Source organism: Pleurodeles waltl, chromosome 5 (genome assembly GCF_031143425.1).
Source record: "Pleurodeles waltl isolate 20211129_DDA chromosome 5, aPleWal1.hap1.20221129, whole genome shotgun sequence".
Lineage (NCBI taxonomy): Eukaryota > Metazoa > Chordata > Amphibia > Caudata > Salamandridae > Pleurodeles > Pleurodeles waltl.
Window position 1 is genome coordinate 418,730,780 of NC_090444.1, and position 27,759 is coordinate 418,758,538.

A 27,759-nucleotide genomic window follows, 5' to 3' on the forward strand; every position below is an offset into this window, starting at 1 on the left:
CTTGAGTTTACAAATAAATAAAGTCCTCCAGAACTGTGGTTTGGGAAAACATGATCTATAGTTGAAGAGATTTCTCATGGCACTCATTTCCTTCTTTGTGACCTGGTGATGGGGCAGCTAGAGAATGAGGAGTTGCCAAGAACGTCTATAGTGGATGGTGGCAAGAGGGAAGACCTGTGCAAGCCCAGTGACCACATTACACGAGGCTAGTGGAGGTGTCTATATTAATTTATGCAGGATGAGGTCCCTGGTAGGTCACCAATCCCTATGATGATGAAGAAACAGATATTGCTGCTCTTTGATATGTAATCTGTCCCACAGCACATCACCCACTGCAGACCCACCAACCTCTTAGAGCAGGAATCAAGCTAGAAGGCGCTAATAGAACCTCTCATTGGCTGACTAATTGCTGGTGGCTACGAACGGCGTAATGCAGGCAATGTATGTTAAATGCTAGGCATTGTGCAATTTCGGCCTATGTGATTGTGGCAAAAAAATGTGTTTTGGTTTCACTGGCATTGTGAAGTCAGGGACATTGTGTGAACAAAATATCATAATATGTGCATATAAATCACAATCGAAATATGTGACATTGTGCTGAATGGAATGTTATGCTATGCGCACTATTTGATCAAACCTCCAGTGAGCAAATTTAAGGCATGGTACAATTTGGGACTCTGTACTATGTGGATAATATTGTGCTAACTGGGATGAATTGGCATGTGGGTAATGGTACTTACAGGTACATTGTGTTATGTGGGCCATTGTAAAATCTGAACAATGTGCTTGCAGGATTATTGCCTTTACTAACCCATTGTGCTTACTGAAGAATTATGCAATCTGGGTCAGATACATGTGCCAAAGAAATAGTGCTGATGGGAAAATGATGCTAATGGGAGCAAAGCAGTGACATTGTATGCCTATTTTATGTGTGTTCAGTACTTAATCCACTTTTGAAATGCAGGACACTCAAAGCCCATTTTACCCATCATCGATTGTTCATGGGAAAATATATTTATGTAAGAAACTTGAAGAATGACAACCTAGTTGCAAAGCAAAAGAGCTCTGGGCAAGAAAGAACTATACCAACGTAAGTCTGCTCGGCGTGCACAATAAACTCATACACAGAAGGATCGAGGGGGGTCGCTGAATGCTCAGGAGAAGTGATGGGGCCTGCAGGCACTTAATTGGGATGTAGTTGAGTTTCATGGCTCTGAATCATGTAGGAGAGGGCTCTGAATCTTGTCTTTTACTTCTGACTGTTTCTGCAAATTCAGCTAATGTAAAGACAAATGAGGACCCTACCTGACTGTGCACAAGAATACCATTACCTTGTAGGTATGAATTTGTGTCTGTGATGCAACTGAACAATTTTTAATAGTTACTCAATGGTGTTTAATAAAAATGAAGTTGTTAGACCTGGCATCCTTTCCCCTCTAACTTTTTGCCTTCTGACACTCTATCTGCCAAATTTGTTTTGCTGGCCTTAGGACTCTGTGCACTTTATCATTGCTAACGAGTGCTAAAGTGCATGTGCTCACTCCTTAAAACATGGTACGATTGGCTCATACCCAAATGGCATATTTAATTTACTTGTAAGTTCCTAGTAAGGTGGCACTACCTGTGCCCAGGGCCTGTAAATTAAATGTCACTAGTGGGCCCGATGCACTGATTGTGCCACCCACGTTAGTAGCACTTTGAACATGTCTCAGACCTGCCATTGCAACATGTGTGTGCAATTTTAAACTGACATTTTGACTTCACAAAATAAACATTTTTGCCAGGGCCAAACATTCCTTTTTGATACATATAAGTCACCCTTAAAGTAGACCCTGGGCAGCCCAGAGGGCAGAGAGCAGCGTGTTTATTAGGTAGTGTTAGAAATGGGGTCTTTGGTTGACAGTCAGGTTACCCCCTGTTCAAGCAAGGACCCTCACTCTAGTCAGGGTAAAAGAGAATCACCCTCAGCTAACCCCTGCTTACCCCCTTGGTAGCTTGGCAGAGCAGTAGGCTTAACTTCAGAGTGCTAGGTATAAAGTATTTGAACCAACACACACAGTAACTTAATGAAAACACTACAAAATGACACAACACCAGTTTAGAAAAATAGGAAATATTTATCAAACAAAACAAGACCAAAACGACAAACATCCATGATACACAAGTCAAGTTATCAATAAAAATGCAAAAGGAGTCTTTAAGTAGTTTTAAACACACAGTAATGCTATCAGCGTGAAAAAGTACCTTGGGCGTGTCGAAAATAACCCCGCACGGGTGAGTACGTGTCAAAAAGGGCTTGTGATGCGTTGATTCCAATCACGAGCAGGACCGTGTGTTGTTTCTCCTTTCCCTGGGTCGGGCGCGTCATTTCTTCTCTTTGCAGGAGGGCGATGCGTTGATCCAGTCAGCACTCTCGGGTCCGGGCAGGCCTTGCGTTGTTTTTCTATGCACAGTGGTACTTGTGATCTCCAGCCTCCATCAGCGATGCTGTGCGTTGTTTCTCCTGCTCCGTGCGTCGATTCTCCGGTTGTGTTTCCTGCGAATGCCATTTCTCAGCTGCGGAGCCAGCAGCGCGTTTCTTCAGCCGCAGATCAGAGTTGCATCAATCTTTTCCCCGGGTAGCGCTCTGTGCATGGATTTGCTTGTTGATAGGCTGCCAGCTTCTCCTTTCAGGGTCCCAGGAACTGGATGGGCACCACAGGGCAGAGCAGGAGTCTCTCCAGAGACTCCAGGTGCTGGCAGAGAGAAGGCTTTGCTGTCCCTGAGACTTCAAACAACAGGAGGCAAGCTCTAAATCAAGCCCTTGGAGATTTCTTCTCAAGATGGAAGGCACACAAAGTCCAGTCTTTGCCCTCTTACTCTGGCAGAAGCAGCAACTGCAGGATAGCTCCAAAAAGCACAGTCACAGGCAGGGCAGCTCTTCTTCCTCAGCTCTTCAGCTCTTCTCCAGGCAGAGGTTTCTCTTGTTTCCAGAAGGGTTTCTAAAGTCTGTGGTTTTGGGTGCCCTTCTTATACCCAATTTCTCCTTTGAAGTAGGCCTACTTCAAAGTAAAGTCTCTTTTGAATGAGAAATCCTGCCTTGCCCATGCCAGGTTCCAGACACTCACCAGGGGGTTGGAGACTGCATTGTGTGAGGACAGGAACAGCCCTTTCAGGTGTAAGTGACCACTCCTCCCCTCCCTCCTAGCACACATGGCTCTTCAGGAAATGCAGACTACACCCCAGCTCCCTTTATGTCACTGTCTAGTGTGAGGTGCAACCAGCCCAACTGTCAAACTGACCCAGACAGGGAATCCACAAACAGGCAGAGTCACAGAAATGGCATAAGAAAGAAAATGCCCACTTTGTAAAAGTGGCATTTTCAAACACACAATCTCAAAATCAACTTTACTAAAAGATGTATTTTTAAACTGTGAGCACAGAGACCCCAAACTCCACATGTCCATCCGCTCCCAAAGGGAATCTACACTTTAATCATATTTAAAGGTAGCCCCCATGTTAAACTATGAGAGGGACAGGCCTTGCAACTGTGAAAAACGAATTTAGCAATATTTCACTGTTAGGACATATAAAGCACATTCCTATATGTCCTACCTTAAACATACACTGCACCCTGCCCTTGGGGCTACTTAGAGTATACCTTAGGGGTGTCTGATATGTAAGAAAAGGGAAGGTTTAGGCCTGGCAAGGGGGCACACTTGCCAAGTCGAATTTACAGTTAAAACTGCACACACAGACACTGCAGTGGCAGGTCTGAGGCATGATTACAGAGCTACTTATGTGCGTGGCACAACCAGTGCTGCAGGCCCACTAGTAGCATTTGATTTACAGGCCCTGGCACCTGTAGTGCACTTTGCTAGGGACTTACTAGTAAATCAAATATGCCAATCATGGATAAACCAAGTACATACAATTTACACAGAGAGCATATGCACTTTAGCACTGGTTAGCAGTGGTAAAGTGCTCAGAGTTCAAAAGCAAACAGCAACAGGTCAGAAACAATAGGAGGCAGGAGGCAAATAGATTGGGGATGACCCTACATAAGCAAAAAAGTCCAGCAGGTAGTATTTGTACTTTTATGTTTTAAATGTCTTGGGTGGTGAAAAACTCTTAAATATATCTTTCACTACTGCAAGGCCTACTTCTCCCATGGAATAACATTTTAGTTTAACTTATTACATTTAATAGGCTGTAGCTTCCAAATGGGAACAGTTAACTCATTCCGGTTTGATGCCCTTGGAATTGTAATGATAATTCTAAGTTATAGTAAAGTCGGATTTTATATTGCAATTTTGAAAATGCCACTTTTAGAAAGTTAGCCTTTTCCTGCCTTAGCCGTTTGGTACCTGCAGAATGTCACTGACTCAGAGACTGGGTGTAGTTGATAGGCTTTGTGTATTCCTCCTATACAGCTACACATATTAGGGAGATAAGGTGTAAATGGGTGGGCCATCACTGGCAGGATGGGCGAAAGTAGCTAGGCCCAGCCCCACTTACACTTGCGTAGGCTGGGCTCTGCTTCCATACAAAGGGCTGTATACCTCCTGTAGTTAGTCTGGAACTAGGGCAAGGAGGGAACCTCTGCACTTCAAAGGTATACCTCTAGAGGCTTCTACCCTCTTCAAAGGCAGAACTTGGTATAAATACTCAATCTCAGACATCAACAATTCAATACACTTCTGGCCCTATGGATACTCTGCCAGGAAGAAGGGCTGCTCTGCTGCTGAAAGGACTACCACTCTGCAGGACTGCTGCTCTGAAGGACTATTGCCTTAATGTGCTGACCTGCTGTCCTCTTGTCTATTTGAGAAGGACTGGACCTGCATCTGTTGAACCCAGGACTGCAGAGAGACTCCAAGGGCTTCCTGTTTGACCTTCTGAATTTAGCCTCATGGACAGAAGGCTCCAACAACCACAACCCCAGCCTTTGGGCTCTGCCATCTGCGAGTCTACCCCGCCAAGTGGTGCCACCCAAGTCCTGGACCTTTGGAAGTGGGCCTAATGTACTCTGCCTCTGTGGATCCAGAGTAACCAATGCATCTCCTCTGCTGCATGGTTTGGAATTGTCACAAAGGCCCACATTGACTCCTCAACCTCTTTGGAACCGCCTCTGCGCAAAAAACAAGGAGAATATGTAGAGGTCAGAATGGCATAAAAACTCAATGGAAATTGTTGTTGATCTTGTTTGCTACAGTTACTAAATTATCCGAATATGGAGCCAAAGTTAAAAAAAAAGATGCATTATAAAATAAATATTCTACTCTATCACAAAATTAGTGCTGTGGTGCCATTGTGCAGGCTTGTGAAGGGCAAACCCAGCCTGAATTTAGAGTGGCACTTTATAATAATCATCTCAGGGATGGTCTCTTCAAAATTGTCACTATAAATGCCCTTGTGGGTGGCTTATATTGTTAAGATAAAATAGAGGATGGTTTGCAGTCGGTCTGATCTTCTGTGCAGAAAAGTCCCACTGGGGCTTGTTTAGTAGAGACAATAAGAGATTATGTAGGATGTATATGGGTCCTCTACAGTGGAAAGGAAAATAATCCTGTGGGGACTGGAGAATCCCAACAGCTGAAAAAGAAAATGTTTTTTGGTGTCCTTCCAACCTTCACAAAGTCTGAAAATGTGTTCTGTTGGAAGCCTGCTGTCACCTGCAGGGGAGAAGAAATTGCAGTAAAGAGACTCTTACTTTAGTATGGAAAATACCAATTGTACAATGTTTTTACAAATGACACCCCTTCAGCAAAAAATCAATGCAGGAAACCATCTGGGGCCTAAGGAGCACTGAAGTCTTGCACTTAGTAGCTGTGAGACTCTGTATTACTTAAAAGAGTAACTGAAAAGAGTTAGGCAAGTAATGCTTCCAAACTCTGATCTCTTATTTTCATTTAATGGGTAGAGGTACACAGAATCACCATGAAAAGATAAACTACCATGATACCACTACTATTTTTCATAGATGAGAGTCAGGAAAAGTAATTGCAGTACGTACAATGATGAGTGTTGGTTTTTCTGACTGAAACATTTCCTAATTCTAATGCGCTTGAAGAACAAACCATGATTTTGTTTTATCCAGAAATGTTAATTTTGCTTTCACTTTCAATGTGCATATGAAAATAACAGGAGCTTAAGAACTATGGTGGTCATTACAACATTGGTGGTAAAAGCCACTTACCGCCGTGCAGAAGACCGCCAACATACCGCCGCGGCTGCGGAATTCCACCACAGCTATTATGACCCACATCTCTAAATCCGTCAAAATTCAGACACCCACACAAGTCCGCCACACCAAAGGACAGTGATAAACTGGCGAAAACCGTCACGCCAACAGAAATACGCCCACTCTATCACGACCCACAAATACACGCAACGGTCTTTCAACCGCGGTATTCCATTGGCGGTACACACTGCTGCGCTCAAAATACACACACATATACAAAACACAGCCACATTGGCCAATTCAAAATACACACACCTGATACACATACACACACCACTCCCACACACCCATTACAATATAAAACACACACCCACATCACCCACAAACCCCTACAACCAATATTACTGAGAGAAGGCCAGAGAGAGACACCACCATCCACAAACTAGCATCCACAGGCACTCAACACCATCACCCACACAACTTCCACGCACAAAACACCACACACCACTACATATCACCACACTTATCACCACACACACCACCCCACACATCACCTACACCACCCCATGGCACGGCAAAGACACCCCAGGTTCTAGGAGGAGGAGGTCAGGGTCATGGTGGAGGAAATCGTCCGGGTAGAGCCACAGCTATTTGGAGCACAGGTGCAGCACACCTCAATTGCAAGGAAGATGTAGCTATGGCAAAGAATAGTCGACAGGGTCAACGCAGTGGGACAACACCCAAGAAATCGGGACGACATCAGGAAGAGGTGGAACGACCTACGGGGAAGGTGCGTTCCGTGGTCTCAAGACACCACCTGGCGGTTCAGCGGACTGGCGGCGGACGCCCACCTCCTCCCCCACAACTAACAACATGGGAGGAGCAGGTCTTGGCGATTCTGCAACCTGAGGGCCTCGCAGGAGTCGGTGGAGGAATGGACTCTGTTAAGTCAAATCTTTACTACTATATCCCCCACCCTTCCTGCATGCCATCACAAACTCCTACCCGTACCCTCACCCTCATCACTCCACCTCCTCACATATACCCCACTATCACAAACCACCCATCCCAACACCAAGCCCTGCATGCAACCCCAACGCATGGACACCCATCACTAAAGCATGCCCACTGCACATACCCATACAACCACCTAAACCATCATCACACAAGTCCCCGCATAGGAATGCAAGCACTGGGGTACACCGGTCACCCACCCATTGCCCACCATGACACACACAGATGCAATAACTAAGCTTTTACACCCCTGCAGGACCACTACCCAACGTCACCAGACAGGAGGGTCCAGACATCTCCACCTCACCCACAGAAGAGGCCCACAGTGATGACAGCAGCTCTTTCCAACTGGACCCCCCATCGAACAGGCACAGGCCACCACAGACCTTCCACCCTCTGGTAACACCAGCACAGCATCCACCCAGCGGGCCCATACCTCCATCCCCAGGACACGTCAATCAGCTGTGTGTCCACCACTACAGAGAACCCAGGATAACCCACCACCCCAACAACAACAGGGATCTGTGGGCAGTGGCAGTGGGCACACGGTCCAGGTGAGGAGGCCCAGGAACATAGGGGAACTGGGAGGGCTGCTGTGCGACAGGGGGCGGACAGGCCAAGGGAACCCACTCTCCACAAGGCCCTCTCCTCCATCAAGGGAGCATACCACCACTCCCAGGAGACGATGGCAACGGTCCTGGCCAAGATTCAGGAGACCCAGCGCTTGCAGGAGGAACAGTATTTGGGCTTCAGAACCATCAGCTCTGCCCTGGGCACCATCGTAGGGGTGCTGAAGGAAATACTCAATACCAGGAGGGACACTGTGGCACTCCAAGGGGCCCCTGACACTAGCATGGACGATGAACTGCCCACCACCTCCGCCGGCGCTAGTGGACAGGAGGCACCACCACAGGACCACCACACCAGCACCCCACCACCTGCAGATGGAGAACCACCCCGCAAGCGTTCCCTGAGATCCAGGAACAAGACAGAGCACGATGCCAAGACCCCCCGCCAAGAAATGAGACTACCCTGATTGTCAACCCACTGTCCCACTTTGTCACCCTGTCCATATTGGAACTGCCCCAGCTCCACTTCCTATGCCCATATGGGCAATGCACCTATGAGACAAATAGACTGGACTCTGCCATGGACACTCCTTCGCCATCACCCCTCACCATTTATCTTCCCCCTCCAATATTTTGTATGTAAATAAACACCCCTAAAGCACCAAAAGATCTGGAGTCTGTCTGTGATTTTGAAATAGTGTATTTGCAATTACAGTGACAAAATTTCCAGGAAATAGTAATGTCAACATACCTATGTCACACAGCTCTAGTCCATGAGGAATCTAAGCAGATGACACATGTTGGAACCCACACCTGTGAAACCGTAAGGGAAAGTGACAACTCAGTGACCATACACTGTGTGAAATCGACAGACAGGATAGAGGTAGAAGTTGTAAAGTACTTGTAGTAGGCAGGAATGTATTCTCACCTGTGTTTCACTGGAAATATTGCTGGATGACTGAGTCCCTCCACAGCTGCCACAACACCGCCATCTGGACCATCCTCCTGCAGAAAAGGCGCCTGTCGTCGCAAATAGCCACACCAGGTGCCTCTGTAGTTGACCCATCACATAAGGGATGCTGCTATTCCGCATGATGTAGGCGTCATGCACTGAGCCAGGGAACATGGCATTCACATGGGAGATGTACTGGTCGGCCAAACATACCATCTGTACATTCATGGAATTATAACTTTTCCAGTTCCTGTACACCTGTTCACTCCTGTGGGGAGGGGGGACCAAAGCCACATGGGTCCCATCAATGGCACCTATGATGTTGGGGATATTTCCAAGGGCATAGAAGTCACCTTTCACTGTAGGCAAGTCTTCCACCTCAGTGAAAACGATGTAGCTCCGCATGTGTTTCAACAGGGCAGACAACACTCTGGACAACACGTTGGAAAACATCGGCTGGGACATCCCTGATGCCATGGCCACAGTTGTTTGAAAAGACCCACTTGCAAGGAAATGGAGCACTGATAGCACCTGCACTTGAGGGGGGATTCCTGTGGGATGGCGGATTGCTGACATCAGGTCTGGCTCCAGCTGGGTACACAGTTCCTGGATTGTGGCACGGTCAAACCTGTAGGTGATGATCAAATGTCTTTCCTCCATTGTCGACAGGTCCACCAGCGGTCGGTACGCCAGAGGATTCCGCCATCTCCTCACATGTCCCAGCGGATGGTGCCTATGAAGGACAACAGCGAGCACAGAGTCAAACAACTCAGAGGTATGTACCCACAGTCTGCACAGAACACCAATCATACACAAAATCTGGCCTGTATGTGTGTTGAGAGTAGGCCTAGGTATGTGTGACGCAGTTGGTAATTAGGCCATGTGGGCCCCTGAAATGGCGGCTGCCTGACCTCTAAAGCGGGACAATGGGATGTGAGGTAACTGCGCTGGCGTTGTACACTCTCACGGTAGGCGGTCGAAGACCGCGGCGCAATGCTGCATTGGTTAACATTGGACCCTATGGGTCCCAGGAGCCAATGACGATGTACGCCAGTGGTGATGGTACGCACCGCCACGGACGTGATCGTTGCGGACGTGACCTCCATTTTCTAACTGTTTAATCACTCGATACCTGATCTTCGACAGGAGAGGACCTACACTGCAAGTGCTGCTGTGATCTCGGTCTGGAAGAGACAATGGCTCGTGCGTCTGGGGAGAGGGCCCCTGCCTTCACTGCAGAGGAGTTGGAGAAGCTCATCGACGGGGTCCTCCCCCACTACACGCTACTCTACGGTCCTCCAGACCAACAGGTAAGTACACAGGGAGCATGTTGTATGGGCTATGCCTGTGTGGAGAGGGCTGGTTGTAAGAAGGAAGGGGGCAGAGTTCTGCATGCATGAAAGACGGTGAATGCATGTGCCACATGGCAAGGGTAGGGATGGGGGCCACTCACTTTGACTGTGCAGTTGGTAATGACTTCTCTTCTTCCCCTGTACATTTCATGTAGGTCAGCGCCCACCAGAAGAAGGATATTTGGCGTGCCATCGCCAAGGACGTCTGGACCCTGGGGGTCCACCACAGACAGAGCACCCACTGCCGGAAGAGATGGGAGGACATTCGCCGCTGGAGCAAGAAGACAGCGGAGGCTCAGCTGGGGATGGCCTCCCAACATGGGAGGGGTGCCCGTCGAACCATGACCCCCCTGATGTTCCGGATCCTGGTGGTGGCCTACCCTGAGTTGGATGGGCCTTGAGTGCATCACAGCAGACACAAGGGGGTGAGTACACTATCATTCAGCTGACTTTGCGCGCAGTGAAGGTGTCTGGGTGGGGGAGGAGGGCTGTGGGTTCCCCTAGGCCCATTCGTAAGGCATGGCCCTGTGGCCCCCCACCCCACCTCTGTAGAGTGCCAAGTACAGCTATTCATGCCCCAGGGTCATCTATGTGTGCAGATGTCGTCAGCGCGACGTAGTGCAGGGGGCTGCTGTGTCTGTATTGTCCGGCAACGGTAGCGGTAAGCCATGCACTCAACCTGTCTTTCTTCTGTTTCCCCACTCCCCCTTTTTTGGCGGTCTCCCTGTTCTTGTGTGCATTAGCATCATCAGGCGGAGGTACAGTGGCACCGGAGCACGAGGGAGCTGCATCCCACATGGGCATGGAGGCCCACACTACGGACTCTGAATACACCAGTGGGACGGAGGGCAAGGGGAGCACCACGGCGGTCACAGGATCTGCAACCAGCGACACGGACTCGTCCTCCGATGGGAGCTCCCTTGTGGTGGAGGCAACATCTGTGCCCCCCACTTCAACAGGTACAACAGCCACCCCCCTACCAGCAGCCCTTCAGCCTTCGCCCCGTGCCCGCTCACCCAGGAGGGTGGGCATCACCTTAGTCCCAGGCACCTCAGCCCCTGCCACCTCTGCTGAACTCAGTGAGGAGGTCATTGACCTCCTCAGGTCACTCACTGTTGGGCAGTCTACCATTTTGAATGCCATCCAGGGTGTAGAAAGGGAGTTGCAACACACAAATGCATTCCTGGAGGGCATTCATTCTGGTCAGGCTGCCCTTCATCGAACCCTTCAAACTCTGGCCTCAGCACTGATGGCAGCCATTGTCCCTTTGTCTAGCCTCCCCCCTCCAACTTCCTCCACCCAGACCCAATCCCCTGTACCTCTGCCTATCCCAAGCACACCATCAGACCAGCCTGCACACACCTCACCACACAAGGGAAGCTCAGGCAAACATAAGCATGTCCCCTGTGTCCTCTCCCAGTGTGTCTGTGATGCCCCCTCCGAAGATACACAAACGCTGGCACACACCCACCCAACAGTCATCCACCTCACAACAGCCTCCAGCGCATGCAGCTGCACCCAAATCCATAACAGTTACACCTCCTACAACCACCACCTCTTCCTCCACTCCCAAACCCCCTCCAGCTACCCGTCCCAGTGTGTCCAAACAACTTTTCCTGTCCCCCCTTAACCTATTCCCCCCCCATTCCAACTCATAGGTCCCGTACTAGCACCTCAGCCAAAAAATCACCGGGACCAGTGGTGCCTGTTGTTACAGGTATGTGGAGTGCACCGGCCACCAGGCCAGCCAGTCTGTCACTGAGCCACATCACAGCCAGTCCCCCCCGTAATGCACCAGAAGTTGGACAGTGCCCAGCGGGAGAGGGGGAAGACTCCAGCCAGCCAAGCCGCTCACAGGGGTCCCGGTGGGAGTGTGGACTCGGCTGTGACTCCTCCGAAGGCGGGGAAGGGGCAGAAGAAACCTGCAAAGTCAGTGAGGAGCAGCAAGGCGGAGAAGACCGCCATCATCCCCACTGGCCAGGAGGCCACCGCCAGCCCCATCATCGCTGGCCAGGAGGCCACCGCCAGCCCCATTGTCGCTGGCCAGGAGGCCACCGCCAGCCCCATCGTCGCTGCCCAGAAGGCCACCACCAGCCCCATCGTCGCTGACCAGGAGGGCCCCACAAGCCACAGCCCAGCTGCTCAGGAGGGCCCCACAAGCCACAGCCCACTGCCCAGGAGGGCCCCACAAGCCACAGCCCAGCTGCCCAGGAGGGCCCTAAAAGCCACAGCCCAGCTGCCCAGGATGGCCCCGCAAGCCACAGCCCAGCTGCCCAGGAGGGCCCTAAAAGCCACAGCCCAGCTGCCCAGGAGGGCCCCACAAGCCACAGCCCAGCTGAACCATGAAGGACCGCCACCCACAGCCTATCTGGGCAATAATGGACCGTCAGGGCAAGGATCGCTGAACAGGGCAAAGACCGCCATGGCAAGCACCGCTGAACAGGGCAAGCACCGCTGAACAGGGCAAAGACCGCCATGGCAAGCACCGCTGAACAGGGCAGAGACTGCCAACTCAAGCACCGCTGAACAGGGCAAAGACCGCCATGGCAAGCACCGCTAGCCCATTAGCGGCAGGGGCAGTGACGCAACTGGGACCGTCACGGTGAGTGCTGCACTCTGGGCATCAGTCCACCTCCAGAACCAGTGGAGAACAGCATCCACTCCGTCTGTCCTGCACAGGATGAAGCACTCTGGGCACTAGTCCCCCTCCAGAACCAGTGGAGACATGCATCCACTCCGTCCGTCCTGCACAGGATGAAGCACTCTGGGCACCAGTCCCCCTCCAGAACCAGTGGAGACTGTTATCCACTTGAGAGACTGTGGCTTTGCACTCCCCAGGATGGTATAGTGGGCAAACCACCCACTGCAGAGACTTGAGAGACGGTGGCTTTGCACTCCCCAGGATGCAGCAGTGGGCAAACCACCAACTGTAGAGACTTGAGAGACTGTGGCTTTGCACTCCCCAGGATGGTACAGTGGGCAAACCACCCACTGTGGAGACTTGAGAGACTGTGGCTTTGCACTCCCCAGGATGGTACAGTGGGCAAACCACCCACTATAGAGACTTGAGAGACTGTGGCTTTGCACTCTCCAGGATAAAGCAGTGGGCAACCACCCACTGTAGAGACTTGAGCGACTGTGGCTTTGCACTGCGCAGGATTGATTAGTGGGCATGGTGCCCCCTCGTGGATCTGGCGTTGTGCACTCATCTGGCTGAGGAGCCCCCCACTTCCCTTCCCCCTGAGGTGCCTGTTGTATTTCTATCTGATGCCCCTGCAGTGTTCTCTCCGTCATGTTCGGGTATCTTGTGTGGGCCTCGCCCATGCATTTTCGGCCCAGTGGTCCACGGACTATAAATGATGCAAAACCTGGACTACTAATCGTGGTATATATTTTGTTTATAGTGTATATATATATATATATGTGTATATTTTTGCTAACTGATGTTTGATATATTACAATAGTTACACTCATTTCCTTTTGTCTTTGCATTCTTCTGGGGGTGTTGGGGGGTGTTACTGTAATGTATAGATATGCATTGGTGTGTGTGTTGTAGTGGATGAGGGTCGGGGCGGGGGTTGGGGTGTTGAGTGTGTGTGTCCCTGTTTTTTGCCTCCCCCCGCCCCTATGTCGTAGGTGCAGTACTCACTGTGGTCTTCTTTGCGCCAGCATTGCTGCTCCTCGTAGAAGAGCAGGAAGACTAGCGCTGGGAGAATATGAAGTTCCAGCTCCATGCTGTCCTCCTTCCTCGTGGAGTGTGTAGAGGTGAGCGTTTTTCATTTGAAATTCCTGTTTCCACCGTGTTTTTATCTGCGGTGAATCCGCCCCGGAAAAGGTGGCGGATTGGCCTGTCATAATAGTGTGGGTGGTACATTGTCTCCTGCCTGTCTGTTGGCGGTGACCGCCGCGCTGTTTGTCTGTACCGCCGTGGCGGTCTGAGTGTTAAAATGGCTGTATTTGTTGGCGGTTTACGCCATGGTCGTAATTGCAAACTTTTTACCGCCGGCCTGTTGGCGGTCTTACCGCCACTTTAACACCATCCGCCAGGGTTGTAATGACCCCCTATGTGTTTACTTATGAGTTTATTCTGTGACAGTCCATATCAATCAGTCAATCAATCAGGATTTGTAAAGTGCCACTAATCACAAAACAGGGTTTCCATTTGCTTGCAGGTCCCAGAGGCTTAGTCGAACATCAGGTCTTGAGGGCTGTTCAGAATTGCAGACATGGGGTGATAGCCCAAAGTTGCATGCATAGGGTGCCTAAAAATAGGGGTAAAAGCAAGGAGAAAGCAGTGAAAGCAAGGGAAAATCAAGGAGAAGACCCACAGAAAATGGGGAAAAAGAGGGAAAAGTGAGTAAAAGGCACACAAAAGGGGGGTAAAAGCATGGAGAAAGAAGTGAGAACAAGGAAAAATCAAGGAGAAGATGCTTAAAAAATGGAAAAAAAACAAGGAGAAGACAGGAGCAAGAGCGATGCAGCAGCATGGGGGGAGCTGGGCTTGGGACCATACATCTGATACTGGCCACAAATGTAGATTACGCCTGATTCCGAGTTGGTGCAAACTCTACATGGACCTTGAGATTTTCCTCATGTTTACCACAGGTATTACTTGACAGAATTAACATAAGGAAAACAGCTAGGGACGGACATGTCTGTGCAGTTTTGTTATGCGTAGAATTTTAATCTGTATTTTTTAAATTCTTAGATCTGGAAAAAACCACACAGGTCACAAAGACGCAATTAGAGTATGTATGTTGTTTAGAAGGTTCGATTATCCATTGTTGAACTGTATCAGGTTCTGGCTGGCTTTTACTGAACATTCAGTATTTGGAGAAATATTAAACGTACTTGTTGGAACTGGCTTTTTGACAGGGTCATCCCCAAACTTTTCGCCTCTTTCCTCCTTTTTTTTTCTGACCTGTTCTTGTTGGCTTTAGAACTCTGAGCACTTAGCACCACTGCTAACCAGTGCTAAAGTGCATATGCTCTCTGTGTAAATTGTACTGTTGATTGGTTTATCCATGATTGGATATTTAATTTACTCATAAGACCCTAATAGAGTGTACTATATGTGCCTAGGGCCTGTAGATTAAATGCTAATAGTGGGCCTGCAGCACTGGTTGTGCCACCCACTTCAGTAGCCCCTTAACTTTGTCTCAGGCCTGCGTTGCAAGGCCTGTGTGTGCAGTTTCACTGCCACTTCGACTTGGCATTTAAAAGTACTTGCCAAGCCTAAAACTCCCCTTTTTCTACATATAAGTCACCCCTAATGGGTGCCCTAGGTAACCCCTAGAGCAGGGTGCTGTGTGGGTAAAAGGCAGGACATGTACCTGTGTAGTTTATATGTCCTGGCAGTGTAAAACTCCTAAATTTGTTTTTACACTACTGTGAGGCCTGCTCCCTTCATAGGCTAACTTTGGGGCTGCCCTCATACATTGTAGAAGTGGCAGCTGCCGATCTGAAAGGATATTTAGTATGGCAAGAATGTTAATACAAAATCCTGCTGACTGGTTAAGTTGGATTTAATATTACTATTTTAGAAATGCCACTTTTAGAAAGTGAGCATTTCTCTGCACTTAAATCTCTCTGTGCCTTTCAATCCACGTCTGGCTAGGTTTAGTTGACGGCTCCTTGTGCATTCACTCAGGCACACCCCAAGCACAGGGTACTCAGCCTCACTTGCATACATCTGCATTTTGAATGGGTCTTCCCGGGCTGGGAGGGTGGAGGGCCTGCCCTCACACAAAGGACTGCCACACCCCCTACTGGGACCCTGGCAGACAGGATTCAACTGAAAGGGGACCTGGTGCATTTCTTAGCCACCCTTTGAAGTCACCCCCACTTCAAAGGCACAATTTAGTATAAAACAGGGCCTCTGCCCTACCTCATCAGACATTTGCTGGAGAAGAAACCTGAACCAGAAACTACATCCTTCCAAGAAGAACTGCCTGGCTGCTCAGAGGACTCATCTGTCTGCTTTCTACCAAGGACTGCTGCCTTGCTGTTGGCCTGCTGCCTTGCTGATCTCTTGTCTGGCTGTAAAAGTGCTCTCCAAGGGCTTGGATAGAGCTTCCCTCCTGTTCCCTGAAGTCTCAGGACCAAAAAGACTTCTCTTTTTCATTTGGACTCTTTGTGCGCTGAAAATTTCGCCGAACAGCTTGCTCTGCGGCGAAAAAATAGCCGCACACCGACGCTGATCGACGCAACGCCTACGGGGCGACCGGAACTTCCACGCACGGCCTCGCATGGACAACGCCGCCTGACTTCCAGAGGGGAAATCGACGCAACGCCTGCCGTGAGAAAGAGAATTCCACTTACAGCCTCGCGGAACGACGTGCAGCCAGAAAACAAGCCGAAGAATCCAACCACAGACCCTGGGACATCTGGTAATCCCGCGATCCATAGAAGGAGACAGTCCGCGTGCCGGAAAACGACGCACGTCTTCCCCAAGTGAAAAATAACGACGCAAGTCCATGTGTGAAGGAGCGCAACCGACCCACACACCATTTTTCCTCCCGTAGAAGGACGCACGTCTCCCCGCGTGAAAAGTAACGACTCAAGTCAGTGTGTGAAGGGTCGTAACCGACGCACACACCTTTTTTCCACGCATCTCCTCTTCTGCGGCCCTCTGCGGAGATTTTCCACTCCAAACCAGGTACTTTGTGCTTGAAAGAGACTTTGTTTACTTTTTAAAGACTTAAGACACTGTATATCACTTTTCAGTGATATTTTTACAAATTCATATTGCATCTTTGATCGTTTTGACCTGCAAATACCCAGATAAATATTATATATTTTTCTAAACACTGTGTGGTGTATTTTTGTGGTGCTATATTATGTTATTGTATGATTTATTGCACAAATGTTTTACACATTGCCTTCTAAGTTAAGCCTGACTGCTCGTGCCAAGCTACCAGAGGGTGGGCACATGATAATTTTGGATTGTGTGTGACTTACCCTGACAAGAGTGAGGGTTCTTGCTTGGACAGGGGGTAACCTGACTGCCAACCAAAAACCCAATTTCTAACATTGGTGATCAGCGGTGAGGATAGGACTTGTATTTGTGCAGTGACATAAAGTAGCTAAGTATTTCACTACCTACCCACAGTGGAAGGTCAACTTGATTTTTCATCTTTTTGCTTTTGGTTCTCTGATGTCCTCCTGGATATATTATTGATATTTTGGACTTTGGATTTTGTTTTTTGCCTGCAATACCTTATCAGATTGAGAACGGGTATCTACTGTGTGTCATACGTTGTGCCTACTGAATCCCTCACTAAGGCTGACCTAAGGAGGCTTTGCAGAAAATGGGGACTTCCTATATCAAGGAGATCCACTAAGATGGAACTGCTAGATATCTACATAACCTGGGGGGAAGAAAGATGGGCAGAGGAAGAGGCAGCAAAAAACCAAATGACTAAGGACTCCTCAGATGAGGAGGAAGACTACTCAGATGAGGAAAGAGAACCAGTGAAAAATGAATGGATCCTAGAAGCAGAGCGGTGGAGAGAGGAGCTAGAGGACTTTATTGAAAGGGCTGAGGCAGCAAGAGCCTTAGCCCTGGAAAAAGAAAGTATTGCAGCTCAAGAGCTGAGCTGTGAAGAGCTGAAACTGGAAGCCAGAAGGGCTGAGTCCAGTTCAGATGGTGGCAGCAAAAATCTTGCATCCAGTACTGCTGAAGAAGGGCACAAGCCCAGAGATGTGGTGCCCAACTTGAAGAAGGGAGTTGACACATCCCAGGCGGTTCAAGAGTATGAGATAGTTCCCGTTATGCACAGGGTCCCTGAGAAGGATTTGGGAACTGGCACAGGGAGTCATATTCCTACTGGGGGAGGGACACTTTACTGGCTCTAGAAGAGAGTGGCAGGGAAAAGGGTTCCCCCCGGTGGACGTCCTGGATACAGAGTGTGGAGACATCCCAGAAGATTATGGGTTGAGTGTCAGGGACAGTCAGATACTGTCTCACCAGTCTCAGGAGGGTGATGTAGAGTGCTTTTTCAAAGCTGAGTCACTGGATGGTTGGGTGAAGGGTACTGTGGTTAATACATGTGAAGGGCAGAGTGATGTAATTGCTAGAGAGCATATGTCTGGTCCTTGTTTTCCAGAGCTATGCCAACACCAGGTGGAGTGTGAGTTCTCTGACCCTAGGGAGCTTACAATGGAGGCAGACTTCTGGGTGAGTACCAGAGAGTCTGAAGAGGCATTTGGGGGTGGTCCTGAAGGGAGTGGTCTAGGTGTTTCCCAACCAAGTGAGGTGGGAACGGATTGTAGTGTCCCAGGTAGGTCCCAGGTCCTAGAGGGTTCAATGAAGGAATGCCAGGAGGGAAGCCTAGCCTGTACCGTAGGGCCACCTGTTGAGGGAGGCCCGCATTGTCAGAAGAACTTGGGGGAGGTGACTGTAGCCAGCATCCCACCAGTTCTGGTGTCTGGCAGGACCACTCCTAGTGAGGGGGTGCAGAAGTCCAGACAGAGGGTTGAGAGGGGGTTGCGGACCCTAGTGGAGGCCCTGGAGAGTCAGGGGTCAGCTCTGAGAGCAGAGCCCCTCAGGAATGACCCAGGCGAAACCGTTTCTGGTTTGGGAGAGATCCAGACTCTGCCAGATGGGCAGAGGTCAGGAGACCTGCGCCAGCCAGACTCTTGTGTGGACCTCGGGGACGGTGTGTCCCTTGTGGGGGGTGAGCGTGCCCCCCAGGAAGTCCTGGCGTGCCAGGCAATTATTCAACCTCAGGGTGGTGACTCTGGGTTGGATGACTGGGTTCAGGGGTTAAACTCTGACCTGGTGGGGGGTAGGTGTGCCCCCCAAGAAGTCCTGGTGTGCCAGGCAATTGTTCAACCTCAGGGTGGTGACTCTGGGTTGGATAGCCAGGTTCAGAGTTTAAACTCTGACCTCGTGGGGGGTAGGTGTGCCCCCCAGAAAGTCCTGGTTTGCCAGGCAGTGATCCAGTCTGAGGGTACAGACACTGGGCTGGAAGACTATGGGGGTCATTTTGACCTTGGCGGTCCATGACCGCCATGGCGGAGTGCGGCGGAAGCACCGCCAACAGGCTGGCGGTGCTTCCTGGGCGATTCTGACCGCGGCGGTAAAGCCGCGGTCGGAAAAGGGGAGCCGGCGGTTTCCCGCCGGTTTCCCGCTGGCCCAGGGAACCCGCCATGGCGGCGCTGCTTGCAGCACCGCCATGGGGATTCCGACGCCCTTCCCGCCAGCCTGTTTCTGGCGGTGTCCACCGCCAGAACCAGGATGGCGGGAACGGGTGCCGTGGGGCCCCTGGGGGCCCCTGCACTGCCCATGCCACTGGCATGGGCAGTGCAGGGGCCCCCTAACAGGGCCCCACAAAGATTTTCACTGTCTGCTTAGCAGACAGTGAAAATCGCGACCGGTGCCACTGCACCCGTCGCACCCCTTCAACTCCGCCGGCTCCATTCCGAGCCGGCTTCATTGTTGAAGGGGCTGTCCCGCTGGGCCGGCCGGCGGTCTTCTGGCGGTCGGCCGCCGGCCCAGCGGGAAAGCCGGAATGGCCGCCGCGGTCTTTTGACCGCGGTGCGGTCTTTCGGCGGGAACCGCTTGGCGGGCGGCGACCGCCGCGGTCAGAATGACCACCTATGTTTCCTTTGTATTGGACAGGTAGGTGTGGTAATTCAGCTGTCAGTGTTAGGGTCCTGTGTAGGAATGCTGGGTACTGTGGCACATCTGACAACAGCCTACATTTGAAATCTATCATGCAAAACTGACCAGTGGCAATTAAAGGTGAGGTTAAGTACCTCTGTTTCACACCAATGTGTTCTCCTGGTACTCCCAGCTGACATTATTGCTTGAGAACTGTTTCACAGCCATTCCTGCCCTATGTAGTGGGTGAAGCATACATGTGTTCTACATTTTTGACATACCCAGTGAATTGCTTGTAGGGGATGAGACCAGAATTGTTGTTTATCATGTAAGAACCTTGGCCCATATTTATACTTTTTGACGCACAACTGCGCCAACGCAGTTGTGCGTCAAAAATTTTACCGCCGGCTAACGCCATTCCAAAGCGCCATGCGGGCGCCTTATTTATTGAATGACGTTAGCCGGCGCTGCGGACTGGTGTGCGTCAAAAGAAATGACTCACACCAGGCAGCGCCGGCGTAGGGGAAAATGGAGGTTGGGTGTCAAAAAATGGGGCAAGTCAGCTCTGAGGCAAAATTCAGGCCTCAACCCGATTTGCGCCATTTTTTTTGAAGCCCAACCCCCATTGAAATGACTCCTGTCTTAGCAAAGACAGGAGTCATGCCCCCTTGCCCAATGGCCATGCCCAGGGGACTTATGTCCCCTGGGCATGGTCATTGGGCATAGTGGCATGTAGGGGGGCCCAAATCAGGCCCCCCTATACCACAAAAGAAATACGAAAAAAAATACTTACCCCAACTTACCTCTACTTCCCTGGGATGGGTCCCTCCATCCTTGGGTGTCCTCCTGGGGTGGGCAAGGGTGGCAGGGGGTGTCCCTGGGGGCATGGGAGGGCACCTCTGGGCTCCTTCTGAGCCCACAGGTCCCTTAACGCCTGCCCTGACCCAGGCGTTAAAAAACGGCGCCCATCAGGCTGGGCGCCGTTTTTTAAGGCCTGCCCCCTCCTGTGCGTCAAAATGACGTCACAGTATAAATCTGGGGCACAGGCCTTAAAGTCATTTTTTGGAAGGGAACGCCTACCTTGCATATAATTAACACAAGGCTGGTTCCCCCTTCCTAAAAATGACGCACATGGTGGAACTTTGACGCCCGCGGGGTCGGACATCAAAGTATAAATATGGGGCAGGGTTTGCGCCAATTGTGCGTCAAACATTTTGATGCACATTCGGCGCAAACAGAGTATAAATATGCCCCCTAGTGCGTAGATATGTGCCTCCATACTACTGCACTCTTGTACTGACACTCTGTGACTAAAGACATGGTTACACACATCACAATTCCTAAGTGTAGTAGATGTGTCACAATACACAAAGACATGCTGGTAGTGTAGGAGGTGTTTATTTACAAGTGTTGTAGTGCAATGTTTACATTGTCCAGGTCTGTGACCCAATTTGTGAAATCCATACAATTGTGACACAACACAAGTCAAGGGTTGAGAGACATGTCATGGGACATGCTTGGGTGAAGTGTTGTTAAGTGCGGAGGAACATAATTTGCCAATTTGTAGGTGAGAGTCAATGACAGTCCATAGAAGACAGGTCAACAGTGTGTCTTTGAAGAGTGCACATATCCAGCTGTGCTAACACTGGCATGATTTCAAGCATAGGACAAAGGAAAACACTGCCCATGTGGCATGGGCTGGTGCTACCGGGAACCCTTATGGGTGAAGATGATCTGTTCCACGTCTTCATCCTCCGGTGTGTGTGGTGTCTCCTCTGCCCTTGATGGTGGTGGTGGGGCCACACACACTTCAGTGGTTGGAGATGTGGACTCCCAATTCCCGGCAGCTGCCATCTGTGGAACAACATATGGCATCACTGCAGCAAGGAGGAAATGCTAATTTTTGTGAATAGGATCAACATCCCTGTGGTAGGCAGCCATGTTTGCCCTGAGGGAGGCCACTTCCCAGTGCATGTAGTCCAGCTTGTTCTCAATCACGCTGCTGCCAATTTGGGAGGGCAGTTGTTGTGGCCTCTCCCTCATGGCAGCAGCTATATCTCGCAGACACTGCTGGAATCCATGCATTTCGGAGTGTGTGCCTCGTTTCGCTGCAGTCTGTTCATTGGCCGTAACGAGGCACGTGCGCATACCCTCTAGGCTGGTTGCCATAGTCTGCATCCCCACCTGCACCTCCTTGGCCAGCTCCCGCTGGACTCCTACAACTGTCCTCTCAAAGGTGGTCCCTGGGTCCTCGGAGTCCTCAGCTGTGTCGGTGCTGGCAGGTCATACTATTGAGGTATTGGGTGGGGCATCTGGGATGGCTGCTACATTATTACTCCTCCTTGCGACTGGAGTTGGTGTCTGGAAGGATACGAGGATTTCTTGTAGGGTCTATTGGCTGATAGTTGTCAGCTGGTCATCCAGATCATCGGGGCACTCCAGGACAGGTAGATCAGCAAGAGAGCCATCATCCTCTGCAATGAAATTGTGTAAAATCAATCTTTCTGTGTTGTGGCAGTTGATATGTCACGTCACTGACTTGCTATTGGAGGTTCATTGTTATCTTAGTTCCCAAACATTGTTCCTGTACATCATGATTGCAGTCTATCGGCCCTTTGCCCCACCTGAGTGTCACATGAGGGGAAGCTCAGGTGGGGCAATTGGCTGCGTCATAGCTTCTATGTGTGATGTAAATCCTTTCTGTGGCTTGACAACATCTTATCATTGTCAACCCTCCCTATGTATCAATTTGCATGGTGAGGCCTTGCAATAGGTGTTGCAGTGCTCAAGCCACGGCACCACACATGTCAATATGCCGCTATCCTAGTCTTACATATTTCACTTACACCCATGTGGTACTGAAACCTTGAACCACTCCAGGGTTGGCATTGCCAGGACACTATGCTCTTGCTACCATAGCTCCTCATGTTGATGTATGTGTATATGTGCCACATTGCACAGCACACATGGACCTAGCAGGGTTCAATTTCATCTTCTATCTGTGCAGGTAGGTGCCCCTTCCAACACACCTATGACATACCCTTCAATGCAGCCATCCTTGCACTATGATACATGAGATGCAGCATGGTGACAGTGTAGCTAATTGACACAGGCACAGGGGTAGACCCGTGATGGCCTGCATGGGTATAATATTTTTGCTGTGTACAACATTATGTATGTGACAGTGCCTGCTGGTAAATTAGTTTATGGACAAAGCCAGTTAACTGGAGTTCAACTTAGGTCAGGGCCTCAAGCTAGTTTGATGGTGATTCTGCAGGTAGTCATACTGGTCCCTCATTTCAAGTGAGGCAGCCCTATGACCACCTGACTGCCATTGTCTATATGACCACCCCCAATGGCGCAGGTGGTAGTGGCAACTGTTGTCAAAGGGGAATGCCCCGTGGGCCAATGGCCTGGCACTGGTAGGTTTCCAGCATCTTACAGACTGGCAGTGCCACCTGTCTTGTGACTCCAGACCAGTATTACATTCAATGCTACACTCCAGGTCTGTTCCTGCATTTCCACCAGCTTTTGCATGGCGGTGAAACCCCCATGCAAAGGTTGGTGGTGATGTGGTGTGGTGTGCCCCTGGGTGCCCCTGCACAGCCCATGCACCTGGCATGGGCAGTGCAGGGGGTCCATGCCCTGTCCCTTTGCTCTTTCCACTGCCTGATTTGCAGGGCTAAGTGCAGCGTGTCCTGTCACATGCAATGCACCCCAAGAATGACACTCTATTTGATCCATCAACAATGTGGTGCTACGTCCCCCACAGAGCTACCGTGAGCAGACAGATTTCCACCTGCCATACAAATGTGTGACTCATCATGCCAGCCGCAAAGGGTACACTGCAGTGGCAGTCTTACCAACACCAGAAGTATCCATGCACCATCCCCCACCCGTCAAAGTGGAATTATACACCATTATGTTCACAGTCATGCCCCATGTGTTGTATATGTGTGTTTATTTCCTCATTCCTCTGTGTTTGCTATCTGTGGTACATATTTTCTGTAGTGGCACATTTCTGTTCAGCATCAAGATGTGTGGTTCAACACTACACCAGCTTAGTTTGTCTGGGTGGTGGCATGTTTCCAGCGATACAGGACTAGCCTGCTATTCCCCCAGGGCCTGCTAGATTTTTGTTCCCTGCACCCAGGGGGCATCCTCACTGCACAATGGAGTGCTGGCTGCCTTTAGTGGATGTGTTTTTAATGTGCCGGTGGTGGTACTACCGGCACATGTCTGGGACAGTTGCAATGAAGTGTGTGCTGTAAGATGCAGCACACATGTGTTTGGGCAATAAGACAAAGCAGTTGCAAGGTGTTACTGCAAGGGACACCACCATAACATGACCCTAGGTATGGCATTGATTGACTACCTAGTCTCCGAAGTCTTAGTGATGTTGGTAGGGTTAATACGACTATATGCAAGGGATGTTGTGATGAGACAACCAAAGGAACAGTCATTATACATGCCATCCATCCCATGTCCTGCATATGTACATGTAGGTATTTAGGTTTGGTGACTGATGTATGTCCAGGTTGTGTATGTGTTATGGTGCATGACACTACCAAAGAGAAGGTACATGTGTAGCTTATGTCAGCATGGTGCAACTTGCTTAATGTGCAATGTGTCCCTCTGCGCTCCTTTGACATGCATTGTGTGAGTCCTATGTGCCTCCCCCTTCTTGCACTTGACAATTTAGCAATAAGTTCTCCCATGCAACTTACCCTGCATTTGTGGTGTTTCCTGGTAGTCTGTGCTGTCCTGTCCTGTGATTCCAGTGACCAATTCCTCTGGGATGACCGCTGCAACCATCTCCTTCCTCTCCTCCAGGTTCTCTTGTGGTGCTGGACTACCACCTCCAGTTTGCAGTGCTGCCTTCCTGTTCCTTGCCATTTTATTCTTGGCCTTCACTTACAATCATGCCAGCGTTTCTTGCACTCTGTTAAGGTTCTCCTCACCTCTGCCAAACTGTTAATCTTGTCTACTATGGCTGCCAAATTGCCTCTCTCCTGCCAATTGGCACTTTTGAGGTGATGAATAGTTGATGTTGATGCTCTGTCACCTCTCTCACCAGTATTTCATGCTCCTCCGCACTGAAATGACACTTTCCCTTTTTCTTCTCCCTCCTCTGGGACTTGTCAGTGTCCTCCTGGCTGGTTCCTGGTTGATTAGGATCCCCCTGGGGTCCCGCCTGGCTTTCTGGCTCCATTTTGCATCTACTTTGCACTGTTTTCTCCATTAGATTCTGAATTTGATGCTAATGTGGGTACAAATGGTGCATTTCCATTTTGGGACATGTTTACATGTCGTAAAACGGGTTAGAGTCATTTTTCCGGTGTTAACAGAATTTTGGCTTACGATAAGGCGCAATGGTTAACGTCAAGAAATTTGACTCTAACCTATTTTTAGCACCACCCAGCATCATAGTATAAATATGACGCCCGGTGTGGCGTTAAAAAATTGTGCTAGTCAGCGCTAAACTTTTTGACACAAAACTGCGTCAGCACAGTTTTGCTTCAAAAAGTAGAAATCCGGGCCAGAGTCTTAATTCAACATTTCACCTTTGCAGGGTATTCTGGGTAAGAAAACTCTGGGAAATCCACAAAAGTCACACCTCAGTGGACTCTCCCTGGTGTCTATTTTCCAGAAATGTCTGGGGTGGGTAGGTTTCCCTATATGGCCGCTGAGCCTGGGACCAAAAACGCAGGTGCCTGCCTTACAAAACTAGGTTGTTTTGTGATAGATAATTTTGATGTCCGCACGATACGATTTGGGTGGTGGAATTTGGGGCTGAACTAAATTGGGGAGCTCCCAAGAGAGCACTCTCTCTGTGCTTGCCACCACATGCACCTGCTCTCTGGGTTGGGCTAACCCTCTATTGTCCCTCTGCACAGACTGTGCTTGAGAAGGGGCAGCAGCCTCCCTCAGAATCACTGGAAGAGGAGTTGTTGGAAAAATCACTCTCAGAGTCTGTGCCATTGTCCTGTCCTTCAGATGCTGTGTCACTATCTTCTGCCTCAGTCTCTGATCCTACGTCAGAGCTGTCCTCTATAACCTGAGTTAGGGCTTGAGAGCAGTCATCCAACGAGACGCTTTCTCTGCTACTGGCTAAACTCTTGCTGTAAAACACTAGCCTATGTAGACAGTCACTAATTTGCTGGTGGGTGTGTGTGTGATGCGTGCAACAGTAAAGGTCAGTTACCTTACTTGCGCTTCTTCCACTTAATCAGCATGTTCTCTCAAGACACTTAAAAAAACAAAAAAGACATACTATTACTTCACCTTGTCACATACCAATCATCACAGTCTTTAGCGCCTCTGGCACTCAGTCCAATAATCATTATTGGTGCTCCCACTCAAATTACCTCCTCCTCGGATTCCCTCACTACCACCCAGCAAAAGTGCCCTTCGTCTCTCCATAGCCCCCCTTGCACATACATTTCATTTGTATTATAGTGAATGTAATGGCTGGCATTACAAATCCACTAAAGCTATTTACATAAAATACAGATTTGATCTTTGCAGTAGGCATATAAACCTTCTGCGCTACTTTATGGCATCATAACTGCCACTAGACAAAAGTCAGATCTTTTTGTAGTAGAAACATAATCACAAGAGTTACTTGACTTTTTTTATTGCTGCCTAAAAGCTACAGTTGAAACGCGTCAGTTGAAGTGTGTGCATTGCTTTTAAGACGCAAGCGGCAACTGCAAGAGAACTATAGAAAATATATATATATATGTATGTATAAAACCTATATATATATATATATATATATATATATATATATATATTGCCAACAATCCTCCTGTTACATGCAGAGAGTTCCCGGACACCAAGTGGAGATCCAAAAACTTTGGCCCATATTTATACTTTTTGACGCACAACTGCACCAACACAGTTGTGCGTCAAAAATGTTAACGCCGGCTAACGCCATTCCAAAGCGCCATGCGGGCGCCGTATTTATTGAATGACGTTAGCCGGCGCTGCGGACTGGTGTGCGTAAAAAAAAATGACTCACACCAGGCAGCGCCGGCGTAGGGGAAAATGGAGTTTGGGCGTCAAAAAATGGGGCAAGTCAGACTGAGGCAAAATTTTTGCCTCAACCCGATTTGCGCCATTTTTTCTGACGCCCAACCCCCATTGAAATGACTCCTGTCTTAGCAAAGACAGGAGTCACGCCCCCTTGCCCAATGGCCATGCCCAGGGGACTTATGTCCCCTGGGCATGGTCATTGGGCATAGTGGCATGTAGGGGGGCACAAATCAGGCCCCCCTATGCCACAAAAAAAAAACGGAAAAAATACCTACCTGAACTTACCTTTCTTTCCCTGGGATGGGTCCCTCCATCCTTGGGTGTCCTCCTGGGGTGGGCAAGGGTAGCAGGGGGTGTCCCTGGGGGCATGAGAGGGCACCTCTGGTCTCCTTCTGAGCCCACAGGTTCCTTAACGCCTGCCCTGACCCAGGCGTTAAAAAACGGCACCCATCAGGCTGGGCGCCGTTTTTTAAGGCCTGCCCCCTCCTGTGCGTCAAAATGACGTCACAGTATAAATAAGGCGCACAGGCCTTAAAGTCATTTTTTAGAAGGGAACGCCTACCTTGCCTATAATTAACGCAAGGCTGGTTCCCCCTTCTAAAAAATGGCGCACATGGTGGAACTTTGACGCCCGATGCGTCGGACGTCAAAGTATAAATATGGGGCAGTGTTTGCGCCGAGTGTGCGTCAAAAATTTTGACGCACATTCGGCGCAAACAGAGTATAAATATGCCCCTTTATTCATCAATGCTTCCTCCCAGAACAACGCGTTTCAGCCATAGGGTGATCAAGGCTACGGCTGAAACGCGTTGTTCTGGGAGGAAGCATTGGTGCATAAAGCTTTTGGATCTCCACTTGGTGTCCAGGAACTCTCTGCATGTAACAGGAGGATTGTTGGCAATAATATGTTGATGGCTAGGTCCACGTCTGGACCGCTACTGAAGTAGCAGCCTCGGATGTCTGGCAACGTTGGTGCTTCATATATATATATATATATATATATATATATATATATATATATATATATACACATTTACATATATGTGGGTGTGGTTTTCCTGGAC